Genomic DNA, 23908 nt, shown 5'->3' on the forward strand with positions numbered 1-23908 from the left:
AAGAGTTGTCAGAAATTCCAAGCATGGGCAGAAATGAAGATGACCATTAAGCTACATGGGGATCTAAAAACCTGCATTTCGTTCCATTTTACTAACAGAAATATGACTTCAGTTGTATAAAGACATTCTCCTGAAGGTAATTAAATGTTTCTTAGTTTCTGTCCTTCATTGTTACAATGTCTATGTCACCTTATTGAGTTTCAAGCTCAGTACTCATTTATAATTCGGTTGATGGTGACTACCATGACCAACAAAAGCATTATGTGCCTTGCAAGTATAGTGCCAACTTTCACACCTACCTCAATAACCATAAATGTCCTTGGAACTCTGCGTCTGCACTTTGGGATGCTGAACTTTGACAGCGACTGTCCTCCCATCATGCAACACTGCCTTGTGAACCTGGGCTAAAGAGGCTGCTCCTTGAGGGGACTCTTCGAAACTCACAAACAGCTGTGCAATCTGTCAGGAAGGAGACCATGAGCTTTCTTGTAGATAAGAGATACCAAACCTACACTGATGAATCTCTAGCATGATACCCATTTCATAGTGAAATAAACAGCAAACAGGATTCAAGGGTGTGTTAGGTGTGGGTCTCATTTGTGAGTGTGGAAAGATTTTTTTTATCACAGTTTAACAGCCTCTGTTATTTTTTTTGTTTGTTTGTTTGTTTGTTTTTCTGAAAGGGATAGTTAAGTTTTTACTCTGGAATTGTTTGAATTTACAATTCATATTCCAATATTAATGTATTTATATTTAGAAATTGTTTGGTTTATATAGAGCTATCCCGTTTGAACAAACTCCCAATTGACTCCAGACAGTAGTGCATGAAAACAATACATTTAATAGACATATGATACAATAAGTACCACAGTATTAAATAATTGAAACAGTCAAATGTATTGGGTATCAGGGGAAATAGACTTGCTGCCACAAGGTTGATATAAATAAACATGTATTATCATGAAACTCCCAACAGTAACTGCAATATTAATGGTAAAGGTATTTCAGCAGTATACACAACTATAGCAAAAAAGACATGAACCTAATACTTAATATCAGTCTTGGTAGTTATTTGAAATTACTGTATTATGTGACTGTCAATATGACTGTATTATTAGTGTGTTTTTCCCCAGCCTTAATCCCACTGCTGGGCCTATAGTTGCTGATCACATCAGGTCCTGACATGAAGCTATATTGATGTTTGGTACAGGGAATGGAAATAGATATTTGTATCATTTACACAGCATGTGTGGTCTTTGGTTGTTTAGTGAACAACATGGAAATGAGAACCTGATGCATAATTTGTTTTAATGAAAAGAAAAGCTTGCAACTGTATCACCAGTAAATACAGTATACTATATTTTAAAAGGCAATACTTCATGCGAGGAACCTCAGCTTTCAATTTCTGAATCTCGTTTTAGTGTTTCCTTATCCTATCCCTCCTTATCAGCCATATTAATCAATTAGACTTGCCATATACATTCAGATAAGGTTATATTCATCAGTGAGTAAATCAGAGGAGCTTTCAATCTGGCTTTGTTGGGTCAGACCAGTTTAAATAACTGAAATGCAATTACTGTGATTTTTAGATCCTTTTTACACCCTTTTTATAATCACATTGCATGTATGACTGAGCTGCTGTTATAGATTACATAAATGCAAACCTTAAGAAATGTAATTCCGTTTTCTTAAACCATTGTGCAAAACCTGTAACAAATAAAAGCAATTTGTGAGCAAAATGACCACAATCAAGGAGATTGGTCTTGCAGTTTTTAAGGGATACTGGCCACAAACAAATTGCCCATCTGTTTCAAATATGTTATGCTTTGTGTTGTTCTCATGTCAATTTGTCTCGATTGTTTACCACAGCTGCAGTATTCCTGAGAGTTAAACACAGGCATGTGCACAAATAAGAATAACAGTACTTTCAATATAGAGTAACAAACGCACTTGTAAATCTGGTACATTATTTTGATATAGTAAAAACACTAATTGTCAATTGAGCTGAAGTAGTCCCCTGCTTTTACCCCTGTTGCTGTTTTTTTTTTAATCTTCCTTACCTTCAAGACATCCTGAATAAGCAGCCATCTGGTTTAGGGATTCAACGTATTAGTCTTTTGCATTCTTTGTCAAAAAGCCAACCGTATGTTGGAGTCTTGTTGTTAACATGTCAATTGTTTTGACGTGAATTAGAAAATTGTTACCACTCTCTAGCATTGCATGTCCACGTGCTAGTTCTCTCCCACTAGACTGCACAAGATGACATTATACAATAAGAAAAAAGTATAAAGAAGCATAGTAACAGTTTTTTATTTCATCATTTCATGTATAACCACAAGAATTACATGAGAAAAAGGCAGGGAATGGCAAGTCCCTTAGCAGACTTGCTATCCCCATATTAAATGTGTCTGTCTTTTTGCATCACAGTCACACTGGCTCCTCTTTTGAAAAGCACAGGCACATTTCAATATGGGTTTCACAAAAGATGTGTGATGCATGGTGTGATGGTGTGTGATACGCAAACCTGGCATCACTGTGAAGGTCACAGTCATTCACAGCACAGTAACAGAGAGGACACTTCTGGGTCCTTTCACCATGTTAAGGTAACATTTGATGCATGTGATGCATTGTATTGAACGGTCAGTGGCATAACAATGCATAGGCTTGTAACTAACACGTCAAAGAAATGCATACCGATATGATGTCTGGTATAATTACTATAGGTAATTAATTATGATGTCTGGTATAAAAACTATAGGCAATTACATAAATCTGCATAATGCTAATCATTTTAGGGTTCACAATTTCAGTTTGGAAAAAAGCATCTGCCATGACAAACATTGGTTTTGAGATTTAATATTAAAATATCTTTCATAAAGAAAATGCTTTAATCTATAAAGTTCCTTAACACTGTTCTACAACACCCATGTTTTGGTTATCTTAGTGACCTATTATATTATTATAAATTATTATTCAGACTCTTATGGACATACATGTGGAACAGATCGACATTCCCATCACCTTGACTCAATTCACTACCCATAACTACACCCTTTTCCTGCAATTTCAGCAGCTTCGTCTGTTAGCAGGCAAACTGCAAATGCTTTGATCACAGCAGTGCAGTTAAACCTCCCATTTTGCAATTGGGGTTTCCTGGGATTTCTATAGGACCACCTGTCGTCTTGCAATCTGCTTATTATGCAATATAGAGGCCAACCTTTTCAGTCTACAGTAACTTCAATCTGTAACATCTCGATCTGCAATATGAGGCTCTTCCATATTGAATAAATAGCCGTTCTGCCAAACCTATTCCTTCAAGACTGCTGTAGCCCCCCTTTTTGCTTGCATGTGTGCTTCAATGCTTCCTCTTCAGTTGGACATGTTGTCCAACCATCTGCTGCTCTTGCCAATCAGGCAGCTCCACCTTTCAGTATTCCACCTGCTCCACCTCCAGTGCTTGCCTCTAACTGTCAACATAACATATACACAACAACTGCTCCACCTGCCAAGTGAGCTGCCAAAAGCAAAACCAAAATAGCAACAGCATTCCTCTCCTCATCTGCATAAACGCATTTGCATAAACTACAATCCAAGAGAATTTTTAGCACCATTTTGCTTTCAAAAATGAGTGCTGTTCTAAATAATTTTCACAACTTTTAATGGGAGGAATTGGAAAGTCCCTATTAAAGCAACACCTTTGGGCCTTGCATCTTTCAGACAAGGTGAATTTGGATTGCATATTAAACTGTGAATTTGTTAGAGGACATTGCAGAGCCTGTAAAAGAAGAGTGTTTACCTTGTACCAGAGTTAAATCCCTCTGTACTTTTCAATTAATTTTATTTAAACATGGATTATGCCATGTCATATATTGGCAGTCAGCTTATTCCCAAAACAATAGATTTTACATGAAAATTACTGAAAAGTAGAGATTTTTTCAAGTTACCATGTGTTAGGGGGAAATACTTTAGAGATGAAGGGGCCATCCAAAATTATCAACAATTTCTAAAAGCTAGTCAGGTGCAGCAAATGTATTTGCCTTGCAAAAGCAGTGGACTTTGATGTTAAATCTTTTTGGCACACCATTAAAATACTGCTTCCAACATGAAAGGATATACTATAAGAAAAAATAATCCAACAAGCTTATTACTTTCCATACACTCATCTTTGCAATTACACTGTAAAACACTCTTTAAAAAAATAGCAGGAAAGGGAGAAAAATTAATCATTTGGTGTTCTATTTACAAATGCGAAGCACTGACATTCCATTCCAGGCTCAAGCTGGCAGGATAAAAAAACAGGTGATTAGGTCTATTGATCTGGTGCACTTACAAATCCATCAGAGATCCAGTTTATACTTGCAAAGCCCAACATGATATAAGTGGATTTCTAGTTGGTAGCTTTAAAATCACTAATGGAAGCAGCTTATAACAGTTGCTATTACTCTAAGTGTGTATTCGTTTTTTTTTTCTCATGAATTGTTAGATTGAGCCATGCTCCACCTATATTACCCTAATTTGGTAAACACAAATATATATTTATCATGTTACTGTCCTGTATCCTTCTGATCTTCACTGTAATTTATACTTGGTATTCCTCAGTATTTATCAGATTTCTATGTATAATTTTAAGACTGTGTAGTCCATAGCCCCAAATCTGGCTAACTGCAACTTGGATGAATTTTAAACTCCTATTACCTTAAACTCCATACACATTTGATATGAAAACAGAGACTGATTTTGTCTTAACTATCAATCACTGAACCAGTGTTTCTGCATGGTTAGGTATTTGTCATACTGGGTTTGAAACAACACAACATTCATCTGTCTCTGACAGGTATTTTCCTAAAGGGACAAGTAAAAATGAAATGATTTTTTTTTTTTTCAAGGGACATGTGACCGGGGCACTTCACTGGTTAAGGGAGAAACAAACAGCACCGATTCTGGGATGACAAAGCGTATACAAACGTTCCTTGCTCAAAACCAGAACGTGTTGAAGAACTTGGCTCTCTGTATGCTGTACTGACCATCATTTCAGCTTGAAGATAGAACCGAACCTAGATTAGTTTATTATGCAGTTGGCCTATGAAATGACACCTCTAAAGTAGCTTGAAAGAGCATTTGCTAATAAGCACAAGAAGCAGAAGCTTTCAAAATAAACATCAACATAAGGCGCTTTACCAACAATATCAATAAATTATATTTTTTTAAGTCCCTTTTAGACTTAAAAAAATAAATTCTGCTGAGCTTCAAGGACAAAATTCTCTGAAACCAGAAATACATCTAACTACGAGAGTATACCGTTGGTCTGTGCTCAAGCTCCCTTTTTGTATCATTGCCTCTATGGCCGTTTTAGCTATTCAGATAATTCTTGTCTGGGTATCTAGTGTGGCAAAACCACTGAAGGAGGTGTGGTAAAGTGAATGTCTGCCAAATACTGCTTCTGAGCTGCAAGTCGGTGAACATAATGTGCTACCAAAGATGAAAGACAGTTCACTCCTGTGGAGACTGTTCACATTATACCCAGTGGAAAGGGGCAACCCTGCCATCTATAATCAAAATCTGGAAGCTCACATCAAGGATCGTGTGTAGTTTAGATCTCAGCCAGACATAAATAAGAACTAACAGAATTAACAAAATAAAAACAAAAAATTATAATTCTGTGCTCAGTCTGTGTATTGAAGAGCATACGTTACTGGTGGGATCTGTTTTGTTAAATAGGATTTGGCCCAGGTTAATTCTCAATAAAAAAAACATCTCCAATATATTCCACAAAGGGCATCCACTAGATCTTTTGTCTTTCAGAAAAAAATACCCTAGCATTCCTATCTGTTTTAGAAGAGTACCTGTATAGTAACTGGATGTGATCAGTCCTTTCTTGACCTTCAGACAACCTGTGTTTTCTCACTGTGAAGCTTTTTTGTCTGCAAGCCTTAATATCATTTATGTGCATCTATAATGTATTGAACATCACATCATGCAAACTTGGTTGATATTGTTGAACATGTTGTTCATTGATCCTTTAAAATGTGCATCTTTTTTATGAGCTTTACACTGATCACCATCAGTGAGTTCACATACAGTAGAAGGTCTATGTTCACAGATGACCCCAAACGCATCTTTTCTAAAAGGATCTAGTAATCTGCATTTTGGCTGCACGTTATCTAAAGTAACAGATGACTGGCACTTGAGCAGTCTGTGTGTCTGTGATTGACAGACAAAACCAATTGACCGTTGACTTTCACATGTGAAACACAGGCACTATAACTTTACATTGAAATCTCAATACAACATGATTACTGAAAAATATTTACTGAGAACATAAAGTCAGTTTGGTCCACTTTGGTAGAACTAATGTGTTTCTTACTGTTTGATCAAGTAGGGACCTAACAGTTCAAGATGGAAATCCATAAATCATGATTCCCCACAGAGCTGAGAAATCAATTAGCATAAGAAAACATTCTTATTGCGAATCTACCTCTGGGCCAAAAACGTGTTCTATAATGGTGTCTCCCCCCAACACATGAACAAGCAGAACATATTAAAAGAGACACATGATCTACACTGCATCCAGAGAAATGTAATAATGTTCTAAAAGCAAAAGTTTTAGATGTAGATCTAAGAACTTTTAAATGGAAAAGTGAAAAAAAGAAATACATCAACGTATGCTTTCTCTACACCTAGAATAATACGGTATGATGACATTTGGAGAGCAATTGTTTTACAGCATATGTGAATGACATAATACAATGTGACATTGAATAATAATATAATGTGTATGTAAAATACAGCATGTGTGTTTAAGAAATATGTACAGTGTATCTACACCCAATGAACACTGGTAATATAATGTATATTACTATTAATGGCATTCAATTTGATTCATTGATTATCTGTAAAGGAAGGTTTATCGTAGACCTATCTTAAACCTTAGGAAAGCTCTAAGAATGTACAGTTTAGAAGTGAGCCTTGACATTACCTTTCCACCTCAAAGGCAAGCAACATGAATAGAAAGTAACAGAATGCAAACAAAAACCACTCACGATGACTGTAAAAGGTCACAAAAGTGAAAAAGGCAATGTTAAAATCCATCAAAAGAACATTTCTTGCTCTTTAGAGATTTAAGTTGGTGGGCGTACTTTCAGCAATTGAAAATCTTTTCTTGCAGTTAATGTTTAAAAGGATACTGGGGAGCTAATAGTTGAAAAACTCAAAGCAACAGGAAAAGTTAAATATACAGGAACAACCTGTGGGCTGAGATAATATGGTCATAGTAAACACCTGGCCTTAATTGTATAAAATCATACTGTGTGCAATTATTGTACTGCAAAGCGATGGTCATCATTCCAATTTAGTCTTGTAAAAATAAATATAATCTACTGAGAATGAGGTACTTATTCTACTTGTCAAGGCTGTAAATCTCCAAGAAATTCAACTGGGTTGCTTTTGTTCATTCTCTAATGTACAGAAGTACACAACACAAAGAAGAAAAAAAAAGAATTGTAAGTAATTTGGTTGGATGTAATGAAGTCAATTAGAACTGGGAGCACACAACAGGACCAGAAGGTACTCATCTATCCAGAAGGCACACTCAGATACATTAGCTGCACCCCAGGAGATAGGAGATATATATATATATATATATATATATATATATATATATATATATATATATATATATATATATATATATATATATTTTTTTTTTACATTTACATGAAATTTACATGGGGTTCAACACTGTAAGTTGGGGTCATAACATGATACGTCGCACCTGTGTATTAGTCGCTCCACCATTTAAGGGCCTTGCTTATAAAAATCAACTTGAATAAGTTTATAAAATCAACTTATTCAATGGTTTTTACAGTATGAGCTTCCAGTTTACTTTCAGGTTTGGCCATCTTTTGACATTTCTCAAACCCAAGTTCACATAATTAAATTACCATCAGTAAATATGGTGACTGTTGTAAATTAATTTTGTTTTTGTATATTTTGCTCTAAGCTTGTATTGTATTTGTTCTTTATAAGACATTTGATACTTGCACATTTGCTGAGATATGGAAAGATTTTGCTGATAGAAGACATCTTCAATTAAGCTGTTAATGAGCTACATAAATCAACGATATTTTAAAGAATGTGATGTCAGGACAGTGCCCACTAGAAAGACAAAGTTTCTTTCCAGCATTGTGAATTCTGGGAGTGTGAAAAACAAGAACGGTAAGGTAAAATTGGGGCAGAGTAATTACAATATTTAAAGACATTGTTGATTCTACCCTTTCCCCTGCCTTTCTCCTCATTGTACTTCAAAAATATGATAAACTGGGATTTAATGACATTCTCCTGTTTGCATCTGCATATGTGACTGCTAAAAGGAGATTGTGCTAAGAGAATTGAGCTTTCACTTTGTCAGTATATTGCACCTGCACTCATCAAACAGTCACACATAAACACATCCTTACACACACATAAATATTGCAAGATACGCAAATACGTGTTGGAATCACATGTATAGCAAAGCCTTATTTTCCTGGTTTCAACAGCTGGAGATTTACTTTATGACTCAAGCTTGTCAGTTGACATAGCTCGTTTGCATGGAGCAATATGCTAATACATTTTATATGTATACTGACATAAGAAAAACAACATTGTTAATATGAAAATTACAACATGTGTGTATTATATTACACATAACTGTGTATTTTGGTTAAAAAAAAAAAAGATAAATGGTATCAAATTTATTGTATGCCTATATTTATTTTTATAAACCGTTCATATTTCTTGAATAGAAAAGGTATTTTTTCATGTTAACATATTTGCATCACATAAGATTGCAGCTTTAGTATGAGTTTTGATGAGGTTCCTTCAACATACAGTATACCTGTAATTGAAATTCTGCAAGTAATTAAGATTAGACATTGGTAAATGTTCTGTGCTATAAAGGTTTGGTTTTCAATTATAAAAAATCTTTTTTTTTTTTTTTTCCTAGGGAAACTATTACTTGGTTAGTTTTATAGTAATTTGTGCAAGATGTTATCTGCGTGTGTGTGGTTTTTGTTTTTTTTTTTTAATACAAAAGGTGCTACACGCTACCCTTCACCATAAAATTGCTTCTGCTTTAGCATCAAACATAAATAATTTTCATTTCACATGTAGTAAAACCAAATTAATTTGACTGCAAATTTAATATTTGCTTTCCTCAAAAGGGCAATGTGTGGGTCGTACAACTCAATGTGTAAATCAAATTTAAATAAATACAAATCAAAATATGATCAATTATTAAAAAAAGTGTGTTCAGCTGGAGTCTGTTTATTAGTAAAATATACTTCCTTTGTGGGTTACTACATCTATTGTTTGCATTTTTTCTGGCATTTCAGCTGATCATCACCACAGAATGTGTGTGTTTGGAAACTGGATCCAGCTAAGTGTAGCAGGTGTTTGTCTTAATAGAAGACCCTTAGTGAGTCTGGACTTCCAGCTCACTAAACAGACCATAACTTACAATTTTTGTGTGTCTGTGTGAACATTTGATATGAAGCAATTTTGGAATATGACTGGATTTGTTTTAAAGTAATACTAAATAAAAGACATACAATAATTCTGATGGCTATTTACTAAAGCCAAAAATGTATTTCGCCACCATATAGACAGTTATTAAAAGATTGCAAATATATCCAGAGCACTGATATTCTATAACAAGGCACAGACATACAGTACGCAGTCTGATAGACTAGAACACAATTATACATTTGGCTTGAATATTTGCATGTAGGACACCTTATTTTAAGACAGATTGAATGTACAATCTTACATTTTTAAATCACTGGATTTTTTTTTTTTTTTTAAAGGATAGGACAATACTATAAGTAACAGATTACAAATCTGTCATAGGTTTTTGGCATTGCATCAGTGGCAACTTGGCTGGTTTGACCTATGAGTTTTTAATAAGCCACTTTTAATCATTTAGGACAAAAACTATCAGATCTTATCTACTTTTTCAAGGATGGCAATCTATAATTGGCATGTGTGCAATGTACTGTATCCAATGTGACCAAGCCTAGGTACAACCGCACTTGAATTATTAAAATGAAGTTAATGTTCAGTTGAGAACCGCAGAGCAAGCTCAAAATAAACGGAACAAGTAATGATCTAAACAGCGGTAGATATAAATCCTGCTGCTTTTTAATGTTCATTTTGCTTCTGTTAACACCTGGGCTGAATTACTGACCTTCTTATTACCATCACTAAAGACAATAAAAAGACAGTGGGAACAGTGCTATGGTAGATTTGGATCATAAAATAGACCCACACTGAATCAAAACAAATAAATATTTTGCCACAGCAACATAATGTATATAGATATACTATTTTGTATTAAAACAAGCCTATGTTTGTATATTTACTAAATAATTTGCATACTGAGTAATTAAGGTTATAAATATACAGTGAGATTGCTTGCTGAAACATATAATTTATTATTGGAATGGACAGGATAAAGTGCACCATGCGACTACCCAGTGCTGTTACAACAACAGAATGGTCGGCTACAAAAACTGAATTCACTGCAATTGCTCAAACTGCCAGTCCTATGCAATATTTTGTAGGCTGTGTACTCCCAATTTACAGCATTACATGCTTGGTGCAGAAAAAGTGAACAGTTTATCATTGTGAAGGTCAAGTCCAGATTTAATAAAATGAAACCCTCTCTAAATCATTCTGCATGTGTTTGTGGGAGTGTTGACCAGATAAATAATATTCCAATAGGAATTTAGTGGAAGCTATAACACTGGCTGTAAAAAGAAAAGTACAAGACTGCAACCGGAAACCTGTTTTTTACCTTACTGCTTACAAGGTAAAGCACGTAGTAAAATAATGAACTGTACTGATATAAAAGTGAATAGTTTTAAAATCCTCATTTGTTATGCCTCTATAGTTACGGTTTCATTTCCATATTAAATATTTCCATTTTTAACTATTAATATCTCGGCAATGGTATTTAGCAGAGTGATGTCCTTCAGAACATAAACACTTTGTGACATTGGACCTCATTTACGAAAGGGCACTAAACTTTATGGTGTGCAACAGTTGCAATTACTGTGCACGTTAATGATTTCTGCAATTTTATTCGTTATCGCGTGAAACAGTGGGCATATTATAGTGCACACTAATTTTATTGTGCTATACTATGGTAATCAGTATGAATATGTGATGTGTATGGTAATGCATGATAATGTATTTAAATGAGCATCCAGCTCAGAATAATTCACAGAATAATTCACATGGTATTTACTAAATTTTAGTGCATGCATTAAAGTGATAATTTATTAGTGTGTATGAACCAGGCTTTAACCACGCTTAGGTGCACCTCAGCTAGACTGTCCAGCTGAGGTGTATCCATTGAATTTATTTACTCAGGTACAGCTAACCTTGGAAGTATTTGCGCTACATCAGAGGTCAATTGACATTCTGTGACACACAGCATGCTGGGATTCTGATTGTTTGTGACTATGGAGGTTGAAATAAGTCTTCTTGCTGTTTACATTTTTGTTATCCACACTATTGACAACCTTATAAATACTGATTTTATAGCAACTGGCAGCAAAAACAAACAAAAAGAAGATGATGACCTGTACTTAAATCATCATAAAGCTTTTATGGTAAGTATTTGTTTGTTGTGTCGGTGGGTGTTAAAAATGAACTTTCTGACAAATTTTTCAAAAGTGCTTTTATTTGCTCCCCATCCCAAGGTAAGCAAACATTTTGTTTTCTTGGCTAGCTAGCAACCTCCATTGCTGCAGTGAAATCCACTAACACGCTGACACTGCGTATCATGCTACATCACGACACTTCTGCCTGGACCAGTGGGGACTCATCCGATATGAGATACAAAACTGTACCATCTCAAACCGGTTTGGGAGGCACTGAGGTGCACCTCAGCATAAATGGAAATGCCCTGGACTCAGACGGACCAGCTGAGGTGCATCTCAGCGTGGCTAGTGGAAACGAAGCATTAGTCTCCCTCTTGAAAACTAACACCTACCTACCTACCTACTCACCACACTTAAATTTCCACTGCTGAGGGGCTGTGGAAAAAAAAAAAGAGTTTAGAAGCCAGTCCACACTGTTACCAGCACTGGTCAGATCTGTAGTATTATCTATTGTGTTCCTTGTATCTGATAATTCTCACCTTTGTGGTATGACATCACCAGATTCCATTAATTAAAACGCTTGTATGTTGCCATGAAAGTAGTTTGGGGCTGACCTTTTAATATAACATCATTGGTTCTGTATGAGGGAAAAATTCTTCAGTACATAATATTTGTATTCTTTATTTGTTTGTGTAGCACAGCAAAGTGTCATAAAGCCTTAGTTGGAACATGAGTGTTCAAGCCTGTTGGGCTTGCAGGAACATTAGGATGTCAAGTTTCACTCTAGGAGGTCACTCTGTAATGGAAAAGGTTTGAGGTTGGAAAGAAGGTTAGTCATGCAAAAGGCATTTACAGCTTCTTTGTTTTATTGACATTGCACAATATATAGCTTTTATTGATATAGACATGTCTCATTGACATATAAATTCATGGGGATTAATGGTGGCATAAGACATTGTATTGCAGCAGACAGTGATCTACCAGGGATTTTGAAAAACTGGCAAACTAAGGCCTGTGCCCTAAAGGTACCATATCAATAGCCTAATTGGATTTAATTTTATTGTATTTTACCCTAGGTCGTAAATTTGTCAGAACACACCAATTTAGTAAATCAGACAAAATTATACATGAAAAATTAGAATGGGTCAAATAAAAACCAAAAAAAAAAAAAAAAACCCCACCAGGCTCTTCTTCTATTTTTCAAGAAACTATGTTAAACACTAGTAATTGCTATGATGTATGACTGGGATATGACATGTATGAATGGGACATGACATGTATGAATGGGACAATTTGTGCTATAGTTGGGTGCCTGATAGTAGATCTCTATGCTCTTTTCTAAAACACTTTCACCATGCTGTTTACTCACAATTTCCCTACCTTAACCCCATCGGCCAGCATTACATTGAACTACCAACAGTGGCACTGGAGCAATTTTTAAAGTGAGGGTCCTTGAACAAAACTGTACCCCCTGTATATGATGGAATCCATGCAAAACCAGAGGGTGCTAACGCACCCCCAGCACCCCTAGTTCCAGCGCCCCTGACTACCAGTCAAACTGTGACCTTGCTCTCCCAAACATTGCTGCAGTTGAAAATTGTTCAGTCCTCATTACACCAAATATAGAGGTCATGTTTGGGTGAACAAGACTGTGTTTCATAGGTTGTTCAATGTCACACAGTAGGATGAGGTCAGGAGCCCAAATGAAATAAAACAAAGTTCAATGTTGAACTGCCTTATCAATGTCATATTTAAAAAAAAGAAAAAAAAAAAAGTAATGATATTTTGTAAACACATAACAGATTCCAGTCTTAAAGACAAATTCTTAAGCAAATCGAAAGCTAGAGTATCACAAAGTATATGGAGCCAAAAGGCAGCCTGTCAAACTAAGACCACATCAATCAATACAAATATCTAAAAAAAAAAAACAATTACAAACCACAAGTACAAATCTGTCCATCAAAGCCTTAGGCTCTCATCTCTAGAAACACGCTTGCTGGTGTACAGCTACAGTAGAGTACCTCTATGATTCTGTATCACGCTTGCTGGTGTACAGCTACAGTAGAGTACCTCTATGATTCTGTATCACGCTTGCTGGTGTACAGCTACAGTAGAGTACCTCTATGATTCTGTATCACGCTTGCTGGTGTACAGCTACAGTAGAGTACCTCTATGATTCTGTATCACGCTTGCTGGTGTACAGCTACAGTAGAGTACCTCTATGATTCTGTATCATGCTTGTTTGATTAGGCATAAAAACAAAGAATAGTCAGTGTGGGCACGACGTGAAATCAGAGGTCAAGTGCAAGACATTTTTATTAAAATGGTTTCTTAGATGGTCACAAAATAGTTGTTTTAGTGGACAATAATACAAAAGTATTGGCACCCTACACTTAATATGAGATCATTCAAGAAAATATTTTAAATACAACGAGCAGATTGTGCTTTCACCACCTAGTACAATTGTGTGAATTATTAATATGCAAATACTTTGTCACACACACCTCTCCAGACAAAAATGAAAACAGCAGGCACCCAAAGTTTTTATTTATTTATTTTGGATCTAAGACTCAGGACAAAAAGTGGACAGGCTATTTTGATCCACAAAAAAAAAAAAAAAAAAAAAAAATAATAATAATAATAACAATAATAATAATAATAATAATAATAATTACACTATAATTGCACTAAAGAGTGGAATTCTCCCGCATTGCCCTAAGTGCAGTTGCATTGTGCAGCTACACAATGTTAATCATTATGACTGGTATTCAGAAGACCTCTCTCTGTTAAACCAAAAACTGTGATTTCAGCAAATTTTCTTTCTTGTTGTTTCCAGTGTATTATCTGTTGATAGCCCACACGTAAACTGAAATGGATTAATTTAAAACACAGAAAGTAGAAAAGAAGCTTGCCAATACCCGTTCCAGCATTGTGAGGCCCCAGTGGCACTTCACCGTTTCATTTCAGATTCTGAATTATGGGAAGCTCTTAAAAGGCACATTAAAGTAGACCCTTAACTCAGGCTTTTGACAGTGTAAGAGTTTTTCAGAAAAGTTATTACAAAAACTAATGCAAATACATGCTGAAAGGAAAGAAGGTAAAAATTGATGTTTCAAGTTAAGCCCTTGAATCTACAGGAAATATTTGCGGAGAGAAAACAATTTTATCTCTTTGTAAGCGCCCTGAAGAAGATCAAAACAAAATTGCTTAAAGATTTAGTAACACAAAGCAATTTGAAAGCAAAATAAACAAAATCACAGCTCAGGAACAAAGCCTTTAGTATCATAATCTTTGCAGGTGTAATAGTGGTTACCTCATATACTTTGAAAAGCTACATGGGCTAACTTGCTTGAAACACACACCATGTCTTACTGTTAAACAATGGGCAGTCCGATCTCCCGATCTGCCCACTGTAAAACGCTGCCATGCTTAAGGCCCTTACACACCAGATGCGATGCGATGAGCGGCACGAGAAAATCAATAAAACCTCTGCTTTTCAATAGCGCTCTTCACACGAAAGGCGACATGACAAGTGACGTTGCCGCGACACCAATTCCAATGCGAGCGATGAAAAAAAAAATAGAAACTGATCCTATTTTTGCGAATTTGTCGAGCGACAAATACACAACTGAGCAATCAGAGAACAGCTTCAAGCACTGTTTCACTTTGTGACGGAGTGCCCACACCCTTGTCTGTATTTTATATTTTATGTAGGTATTAATTTGTTGTTTATTATTATTATTATTATTATTTATTATTATTATTATTATTATTATTATTATTATTATTATTGTGTTTATGTGTGGATGGACGAAGGCTGTCCAACATGATTATTTATTATTTAAGATGACGGCGAAAAGCTGTGTGTTTGTGTTTTGTTTATTTATTTAAAAAGCTTGTGCAGAAGGTGACCAATGACCAGAGATGGTCATCTGTATAAAAACCTGCAGCTTTCTGTGCTCCAGGAGAAGTGTCAGAAGCGCACTGCTTTTTGCCGCCATCCTAAATAATAAATAATCATGTCAGAGGGGTTTCACCTGACATAAACATGATATATTTAATAAATAATCATGTCATAATAATAATAATAATAATAATAATAAGAAGTGACATAAACATGATATATTTATATACTACTAATAATAAATAATAATAATAATAAATAATAATAATAATAATAATAATAATAATAAAAAATAAAATAATAAATACATACCTAAATAAATAATAAAATACACACAAGGGGTCACACACCCGTCACACTTTCACTGAAAATGGAGGTAAAGATCACACTTGCAGTACCTAATTTCCCTGACCTAATAATAATAATAATAATAATAATATAATAATAATAAGAAGAAGAAGAAGAAGAAGAAGAAGAAGAAGAAGAAGAAGAAGAAGAAGAAGAAGAAGAAGAAGACATTTTCTTTTGCATTTGTTAGTAATCTTACTTTCTGAAAGATCCGGCAAATTTCCAGCTGTCGCGTCGTTTCTGTGATCGCTTCTGGTGTGCACTGTGTTTTCAAAGCGAATTTGTCGTGTCGCCCCAGTAAAAATCGTCTCGCGTCTGGTGTGTGCAGGTCTTTACTCTGAACTCCACACTGTGGGAGCTAAAGCATGTACAAATGAAACTCATTGTCAGCATACTGCTTTGATGCAAGGCCTACTAACAGAGTGTTAACGTTAGCTGCCATTTTGAGACACATCAGCAAAATTAATTTATCAAAAACCTCTAAAACATAAATTTGGTATTTAACCACTATGCCAAAAGGAAGTGTTGCTAAACCTCTAAAACATAAATTTGGTATTTAACCGCTACGCCAAAAGGAAGTGTTGCTAAACCTCTAAAACATAAATTTGGTATTTAACCGCTATGCCAAAAGGAAGTGATGCTAAACCTCTAAAACATAAATTTGGTATTTAACCGCTATGCCAAAAGGAAGTGTTGCTTAAATTACTTCCCCATTTTTTTCTCTACTTATAATTGCAACCAGACACTATGCTCGTGTTTCTTGAGCACATCACATTACACACAGTGGTCATTTTGGGTCATCTCCTTGACTATGGTTAAGGACCGTCAATAAACACAAACATTTCTTTTGATCTGGGACTCTCTAAAAATTACTCTTATTTTGTAACATGTTATAACGATGATATCACTTCCAACCGGACAGAAGGCATAACAATGCACAATCAAGTCTGACCAAGACTTGTAGTCCATTTTTTAAAAAAGTACTTTTTGTTTTATTTATTTTGAATTTTTGATACCACTTGTCATCAATATGTCTATTTCAGTCAAAAAAAGTTGGACAGCTCTGATATACAGTACAGTATGTTAGAAAGTTCTATACCCACATTTTTTTACTTTCTTAAGTGTGAGTCATTGGATGTTCTTAAGATTTTGTAAAGTACAAGCATAATTACTACGGCTGGGGAAAACCATTCATTCACGCTATAATTACAATTTGCAATAATGACTGTCTTTGTGTACTTACGTTAGAGGTACACTCAGGGTACAAAAATGTACATCTGAAAGAAATATTTTGTTTTTAATTTAAAAAAAGTGTGAATTAATTTAAATGTTATATATAATATATATAATTATATATATATTATATATATATATATAATATATATCTATATATATATATATATATATATATATATATATATATATATATATATATATATATATATATATATCATTTCAGATCTCGATATTACTGTCTTTAAATTACACTGAGAATGCATGCCTGATAACTCCTCAGAAAGGTCTACAAGCTATAATTCATAGTAAACCTAGACAGGTTAGGTAAGCTTTCTCTTCATTTGCTGACCTGTTTACAAAGCTTTTCCAAAATGTCACTTGAACTTCTTGTCAAATGGAACCTGCTCCTTCTTTTGCTAATTATAAATGCCTGTCAATATAAATGTACAGAACATTTCAAAGCCATTTACAGTAGTACATAATGTATACTGTAAGACATACACTTACGGCTCCCCATAAAGCAAAATGGATGTAAATAATATATTATTTTTAGAAGTACAGAACAGTGCTTCAGCGGTTGGGAAATATTAACTTGAGTATGGACTCAAGAAATCATTCAAAATGGCTACAAATGAAAACCTATATGTGGGTAACTTCACGTCAACTGAACTAATAGCTCTATTGGAACCTCACTACCTATTATTTTTCACACACTGTAAATAATACACACCATTAAAAAAAGCATTACATAATGTGTTAAAAATATTAAATGTTAATTGACTTCAAACAAACAGATCCAAGTGCAAGTGTGCTGAGTGCCCCTGCTACAGCAGCAGTTGTTTGGGATGTAAATCACTGTTTGAATAGGCTGTAAAACAGCCCAGCTGAATAATCTCTATGAATAGGAAAGTAGGCACAGCTGGGCTTTTCATAATCAACATAAAAAACCAGATTAGTACTTTAAAGATTAAACATTATCTATTAACCATATGCAATAAATCAACTGCACTTAAGATACCATTCATTAAGGGCAGTGTTAAAAAAAAAAAAAATAAAAAAAAAAAAATCATACCCAGAGACCCTGTTTTTGTGGTACAGTACAGTACATTGGGCTGATGTATGAAATGTGTTCTGTAAGTAATTAAAATTCTACTCCCACTTTGCTTTATTTTACCCAAACTCTTCACTAGGTTAGTGAGTCATGTAAATCAAACATATGCAAGAGAATATTTAGTTCAAAAAAATGCGAATGATTCTACAAATGACAAAGCATGACATGCAGCGACACAACCACAGCCAAGAAGGCTATAAAAACAACGATGCACAAGACATCGGGACCTAAGACACTGTCAGATCTTGTTCAGATAAATTGTGCTGGTCAGTACATAGTCCGAACTGAAAATTGAAGTGAACAACTTACTGACTCTTCCGTTAATTATGTAGATTTAACAGAAGTGTTAATCAGAAAGCAGCTTCAAATGCCACCTTAGATGCTGTTTTATATTTTCTTTACTATGTTAGCATTTTGGGTGGCTCTAGGATTTGTTGCTCCAATGAGTTGTGTTACAATCATTTCTAAATCAGCCCTCATCTGGCTTTGAACTTCTTTTTGAGAATCTAAAACGCCTGGACTGAACAGACTTTATGCAACATTATGCCCTTTCAGCACTGCCAGTCCAACCAACACTAATAATAATGTTTATTTTTATATAGCACCTTTCATAGTGGACCACCATCACAAAGCGCTTAGAGACTAGGGTGTGTGAACTATGCATCCGCTGCAGAGTCGCTTACAACAACGTCTCACCCGAAAGTCAGATCACAAGGAGGTTAAGTGACTTGCTCGGGGTCACACGAGTCAGTGGCTGAGTTGAGATTTGAACCGGGGACCTCCTGGGGGAAGATGTTTGGTTCCAGCAGTCAAGCTCAAGGCAAGCACAAAGCTAAGTAAAGACAGATTTAGAAAAAAATGATAACGCAGTATTGAAGTAACAGAACCTAGAACCAGTCGGAATGATTGCAAACACCAATCTAATGCTGAATACTGTGGGCCTTCTGCAAACCGAAAGGGTTATACACCCCTTGATTAGTTCTCCACTTTGCTGCAATCACCATGCAAGCACAATGTTTGGAATTTGCATTACAGTTTTATATTCAGCAATAACGTATCCAGTCAATTGCAGTTTCCCTTTCCTTTGTGGTTGTAAAAACTAAATAGTCCCTGGGCAATTATTCACTCACACAAACACGTTTTTTCAGTTTCCATTTTCTGCAATGAACTGCAAGCCCTCGAGGACCCTGAAGACGTGCTCTGCCACAGCAGGGTACACAGCTATGTATTATTCACGCTGCCGGGAAACACTGAACAAATGTTGAACCCTTGTAAGGGGCTAATTCATTTCACTGTCACAGAAATTTAAGAATTGCAGTGGATGGGTCTGTGTCACTAATAAATACAGCATGTTCTATTATCATTACCTAAAAAACAGAAATCCCCTCACTGTCCAATACAAGATGCAGTGGGGCAAGTAGAAATGACAAAATAACATTTCAATACGTGAAAACGTAGGGTCAAAGCATTTTTATTTCCTTAAAGTGTTTATAGGCAAGAACAAAAACTGAGCTTACCTTCTTTAATTTTTTTTTAACATTTTTTTTATACCCATTACTTTGATTAATTTGTTTAAGCTCGTATATGCAATTTTAGCATTAAAATAATTTTAAGCATCTCTCCTCACAATGGCCTTGCTTATGGTCATCAAAACATTACGTCAGAGTAAGAAACACGGCACAGCTATGCTTTATGGGGATATTGTGTTTACATTTTCTGAGGAAATATGCTTAAAATAACTGTACTGCTAAAATTGCACATATAAGCATGAAGAAATTAATCAAAGGAATGGGAATACCAGTATTAAAGAAAACAAAAATAAAATCTGTTTTGAAAACTTCCACACACTGTAATATCTCCTTTTACAGATATCAGCATGTTGAAAAATGAATACAACTGTGAGTTATATAACCTGTACCCTGTTCCTAAAATAAACACTATAAGATAGGCATACAACCTTTAATACAAAAATGTATACTACAGAGTTTTTGATTTATGTCAAAAGAATGAATATTGCCTTGCTCCCCCCCCCCCCCCCCTTGTCACAGGTCTCCCCCAGTTTACAATAGCATGAAATGCCAGTCATGACAAAATCTGTGCCATTTACTCACTATGACTTAACTGTTTGTCATTTGTATTCTTAAGGGAAGCTGAACTGTAAAAGGTTAGGTCTAGATTGGTAATATTCTGATCTCAGCAGTGTGGAAATTATGTTTCTCATAAGATCAAAAAGCCCAACACCTTTTGAACACCTCCGGCGAAAATGAGTTACTGCAGATTTTCACTGTGAGAGAGAGCAGCCAGTGGTGTGAAATTCCATTACATTTTTAGACATTTTCCTTTCTCTTTTTTTTCTTAAAAAAATCACATTTTTAAATGCACTGCTGTTCTTTTTCACAAGGAATATCCAACTGTGAATTCCGTCAAATCACAGCAGGCGAGCCTAAACAGTTATGAGGCCAAACTGCAACTGCAAGAGCACCTTAAAGACAGTGTATTGTGGCCTACCAACCTGAGGTCCTGAATTCTGATATTCACCAGTAAAAGGGGCAGAATGTTAACCTGCTATTACAAAAACACAGTTACTGGATTCATTTGGTAAATGGTTTCATGTTGAGAAAAAAAAGGCATATATACTGTACGTACAGCTACAACAACCAAAAGAACCAGATTTTGTGTTATATATCTCTGTAAAAGGACGAGCAGCCCTGTTCAGTATTTATTTTAGAACAGGGTTTCCCCCTCCGCCCCTGTACTGTATTTTGTGTTTGTATTATGATTTATTTGTGTGTGTGTATATATATATATATATATATATATATATATATATATATATATATATATATATATATATATATATATATATATGCAGAAGGTGGCCACCTCCCGAATTAAGTTATTAATTTGTTGCTAATCGGGAAATGGTCATCTGCATAAATACCTGTAGTAGTTTTGTTGTTATATAATAAACGGCGCACGCCGCGCCTGTGAACTGCAGTACAAGCCTGTCTGTGTTTGTTACGCCTTCTGATCTGATGTCGCTGCAACTCCATTTCCTGCCACAATCTTATATTCTATCATCTGGCCAGAATCCACACTAGAATTATCTTATACATTTTGCATACAATGCAATAAGACAAAAACACTTACAGTACATTACAATAGTATTATGCCATATTACATACTAACCCTGCTGTCACCTGTCAGTAGTACTGATCTGAAACGCACTATGCACTCATGAACCAGACCTTCCACCTGCAGTTTTATATTACTAGAGAGCTATCAAAAGCCCCATTTGAAGGCTGCTTTAGAACTGCCAAAGCCCTGAGTGTAGGGAGATGCATGTGAATAGTCATCATGAAATGACTGTGGCCCACTGTCATACACAAAGAACAATCACACAAGTACCTTCGACTGTGGCAGTCCTAAGAATAGGTCTTAATGTGTTAAGGGTTTCACTTAATGATGTTATGATATATATATATTCTATGATTTATTTTCCTTTCAGACACATAAGAACATTATCCTGAATGCAAAAATACCAAAATATACAGCAGGGATTGACATTTCCATCACCTGCATGTTACCAAAGACAATAGGACCTTTTGACTACAATAATAAATATTTGCCAACCAAAGATGTACACATGGGTTGAAAAACGCAGCTGATCACCGAACAGAAATATACTGGATATGAGAGGGCAGTGAGAGATCTTGATTTGTATCCAGTTTAATTAGATATTAATAAATGTACACCTTTAAGCTGGTCAATCACACACTCAGAAGCTCTAGCTGTTTAAGATGTATGTCTTAGCAAGCTGCAGGGACTGGCTGGAGACAGGAAGCCTGTATGTTTTACAGAAGCAATCAAGGATTAAAGCACATGCATCCCCACAGATGGTCAGTGAATTGTCACAAACATCAGATTTCTGCACAGAAGAGTTTTTTTTTTTTTTTTTTTTTTTTCCCTGAGGGAGTACCATTAGCACAATGTCACAATGCTCTCGGAACTCCAGTGCTCAATGCTGTTGTTCCCAGGACTGCAGCAAGCGCAGACACAAAGTAATACATAATGGAGAAGCGACATCATGCTGAACATTAAAAGATATTCCCGGTGTATCACTGAGAAAATGAATAAAGCAAGGCATAAAGGGATGGAAATATCAAGCCATGCAAGTTCCCTGTCACAGTCTAACCACTGCACTGGGACGCGGCAGTATATAAAGCAACAGATAAATAATACTGAACATCATCGAGATAAAATGAACAGAGTGGTGTAAACATATAGGCACACATGTTTTCTCTCAACACTGCTGAAAGCAAAGGCACAGAGCAACTGCAGATTTTTTTTTTTTTTTTTTTTTTTTGTATGCAGCAGAGAACAGTTCACTTTGATATTTCAGTATTTCAAAGTGCCACAATGGGAAACACAATGATTGCTTAAATCCACTCCAAGGACTCAGCTAACTGAGCTAATATGCACGATTTACATTTTGCAAGCGTGTAGAGGTACTACATAGCAAAATTAGCGCAAAAGAAATTATGTGAAATAAAATAATTTAGCACTAATTGACAAAGCTGTCATGTTTTCTCATAAAAAGTATGAATACAACAAAGCAAAAAAAAACAAAAAATGATGTGTCCCACATGACACACATACTCAGTGCAAATACACTGTGCATCTTACCTTAAATCATTTTCACACCCTAATGATTTTGCAGTACTGCAAATGTAAAAACTTACATGCATGGAACACTAGGGAGTCGCTACAGACCACATTTTAAATGCCACTTGTACAGCTAGAACATGGATGACTCACTTGGGAATGCCCAGCATCACTATAATAGCACATGTATAAACTAGACAAGTGAGCCTACTGTGATGTTTCCAGTGCATCAGAAGACAGTTAACGATTAGCAAGGCTGTACTCACAGCAGAGCGGTGATAATGTTTACGTACTCAGTCAGCAGCACCAACTGCTTGAGCCATTGGTCCATATTTACTGTTGTGTAACGCACCGTGTTTCAATTACTTGAAAACATAAATATTGAGGCTAAACTGTATTTAGGGTCCGATACACTGCATGATGCAAACACACAGGAGTCCTCAATACTGCATTTACTTTGCTTTAAAACTTAAATAATGTTGAACAAATTCACTGTTCTTTGTTTCTACTGCAATTGTAGATTACTACAGATTTGGGATTTTGTAAACCTACAATGTTGTGTAGGTTTGCCTGTCTGAAATTAATCAGCATCTGAAATTTTTCTCATTCAGGACAAAACTACTAGTGCAAAGTGCAAGGTACAAATCTCTATTGAATATTCACGCCTTAAAGAGACGTTATTAGAAAAGGAACTCATGCTATTATAGTAATATATGGGATTGGGAGACAATAGTTGCAGCTAAACGTAGTAGGTAAAGTACAGTTAAGGCTTACTTAGATTACATGTTATTTTTTATCTAAAAGAATGTGACAGGAAAATTAGCATTTATTATAATTATATTATATAGCTATATGATTTTTAATTCCTGATGAATATAAATAAGATGGAAAGACATCTATCATAACTTTATAAAGAACCTCTATGTGAGTTGTGAAAACAGTCCCATTTTTTGTTGTTGTTGTATGCCGAAATAAAATGCTAATATTTTCCATGCTGCACTG

At 35.3% G+C, this 23908-nt stretch overlaps 1 pseudogene; it reads right to left on the minus strand.

The window, feature by feature from the left end:
* Positions 1 to 300: 300 nt before the first annotated feature.
* Positions 301 to 23908, minus strand: part of LOC121329684 — a 71354-nt pseudogene continuing 47746 nt past the window's right edge.

Source organism: Polyodon spathula, chromosome 17 (genome assembly GCF_017654505.1).
Source record: "Polyodon spathula isolate WHYD16114869_AA chromosome 17, ASM1765450v1, whole genome shotgun sequence".
Classification (NCBI taxonomy): domain Eukaryota; kingdom Metazoa; phylum Chordata; class Actinopteri; order Acipenseriformes; family Polyodontidae; genus Polyodon; species Polyodon spathula.